The following is a 2,647-nucleotide window of genomic DNA, read 5'->3' as shown; positions in this document are numbered from 1 at the left end:
GAGTTGCATAGTCAAGGCCTATTTCAAAATTAAAAAAAAATAATAATAAATTTAGTTATCTTTTCAGACCACCAAACTCAAAACTACATAGTTTTAGTGATGAAACTTCTGGTAGCTGACTGTGAACTAAAATCTGGATCTTTGTTTCTTTATCAGAAGTGTTTTACTAGACTATCCAGATTTTTGTCTTATGTATTTATTATTTATAGACGGGGGTGGGATTCCTCTCTACATAGTCCTGGCTGTCCTGGATCTTGCTGTGTAGACCAGGTGGCCTCAAACTCACAGAGATCTGCCTCCCTCTGCTTCCAGAGTGCCAGGATTAAAAGTGTGCGTCACTAAACCCACGGAAAATCCAGATTTTTTGAAAATGTAAACACAGTCAAATAAATATCTTGATGTTCGCTGTCACCAATACAGGGAACTAGTGCTTCTTGTTGTTATCATATAGGGAAACCAACATCTATCACTTGACTGAAATTACTTCTCCCCAGTCCTTTATTTCCTCTCAGTGCCTTCTCTAAAGTTCATCATCTCTGAGGCTGAAGTGAGAGACACTTCACTTGTATGCTGTGTGACTCTCACCAAATCATTTAAATTCTCTGGACCTCTGTTTTCTCTTTAATGGAGTAAGGAAAACAATATTGTCTCCTTGAAATGACTATGGTCAATATAAGCTGGAAATACCCATTTAAACCTGCAGGGTAGTTCCTGCTTGATTAAATTCTCGCTAGCAGTATCCTAGGAAGGACTTCTGTCGGAATGAGTGTACGGGAGTACAGAGTCGGATGACAACCCAAATGTGTCGGGCTCCTCAGGGTATTTGATGATATTAGAACATACAAGGTGAACTTGGTGTACTGACAACAGCTGAGTCACAAAGAGTGTAGTTAGTGCATTTCCTGACAAGTCTGTTCAGTGCAATCAAGTTAGTAACTTGAGATCAGCAATGGTGGGGATATCTATATGACGGGAACCACAAACGTTATGAAACAGAGTATCTTCCCTTCCCGAGCCTCAGGTGGTAAACACTCATCAGAGCACACTGATAGAACCCAAACTGGAAACAAAAATCTAGATTTGCATCCCAGCTCTGCCCCTCATCAGCTTTTAAATCTAAACCTGGCTTCTTATATTGGAGATTACTCAATGTTTGGCAACAATAAAAGATTTGAGCATTTTGCACAGTATTGTATGTCATGTTGGCAAGACTAAGGAGCACCCAGTGAAGCGCTTGGGTTTAAAGATAAGACTACTGAGTGCTATGAGTGGAGCTTTTTCTATAGCTCTCTGCTGTCATGGAAACACAGTGGTCTCATTACAGACAACAAAGGCTTTTAATATTTATTATCTGACCCTTGTGCCTCAGCATATAAGTGTCAAATCCATACAGCTCTGGGTTTCATTTTGTTGAAATGTCTGGTTTCAAAAACTGCTGTTTGAATTGCTGAATTAACTTTCTTAAGAAAAATCATGCAATGACTTTTGGCAATCATGCAATGAATTATCCAACAGTTTCTGAAATGGCTCTAAACATACTTTTGCTGTTGTCAGCTAGTATTTATTCAAATCAATATTCTTAGTATTATAAAGTCAAAACCTATCAATTCTGAAAAATGTAGAAATAATGAAAACTACTATGTTCAGCAATATTAAATGTTCACACAGGATTTTAATTCTTTATGTAAGTATAAAAAGCACACAATCTCATTAGCATGCAAATTTGTTTTTCTTTAATAATTGGTGAAGATATATGTATAAGACTAAAGCTTTGCTTTAAAAATACATTATTATTCATTATCAGTAAATGTTTGATTTGTATAACTGTTTTATACATGTGTATGTTCAAATTCATGTAAAAGTTTCTAAAAGAGCTGGAGAGCTGGGCAGTGGTGGCACACACCTTTAATCCCAGTACTCTGGAAGCAGAAGAAGGCAGGTCTCTGTAAGGTAAAGGTCAGCCTGGTTTACGGAGTAAGTTCCAGGACAGGCTATAAAGCTACACAGAGAAACCCTGTCTCAAAAATCCAACTGCCCCCAAAAATGTTTCTCAAAGAAAAGGGTTGCAAGCAGGAAAGTTTAAGAATCACTGCGCTGCACCACTTCCCTTCGCTGCTGAAACTCCAGCTTCTTGCCCATACTTGGAATACATATATAATGCAAGGACTGTCACAAGTCAGGCACAGCAGTCCAGGCTATAAACCCAACACTTGGAAGGAGGCAGAGACAGAAAGACTGCAAGCTTGAAGCTAGCCTAGCTTTATACTGATCCTTGTTCCCTCTCCCTAAAAAGGAACACTAAAACGATGAAAGGTTGAGATACATGAAACACTTAAAATGTAATAGCAAATGAGTGATAATTGTTAGTTAATGCTAAAAACCCCGAGGTTACAAATCTCAGCTGAATCTTGCATCTTTTATTTCTTTGGATAAGCACTGATAAAGATAATAATACCATGTTAGGGAAGGTTCTGTTTTGTGGGGGAACATTTCTATTCAAGTTCTTTCCTTGTTTCCGTTTGAGAAACTGTTTAAACAAATTTGAACATCTAAACAAAGATAGTTTTAAAGGCCCAAATGCTAGTGCTCTGGGTCTCTCCTCTGAGCAGTTTTCAACAAAGTTGGGCCCAGAGCCAGACCATGTTAG

This window comes from Microtus oregoni, unplaced genomic scaffold (genome assembly GCF_018167655.1).
Source record: "Microtus oregoni isolate MIOR12 unplaced genomic scaffold, Mior012 000056F_ref0000123, whole genome shotgun sequence".
Taxonomy (NCBI): domain Eukaryota; kingdom Metazoa; phylum Chordata; class Mammalia; order Rodentia; family Cricetidae; genus Microtus; species Microtus oregoni.
The sequence above is the reverse complement of the archived record's forward strand: the minus strand, read 5'-3'. Positions refer to the sequence as shown.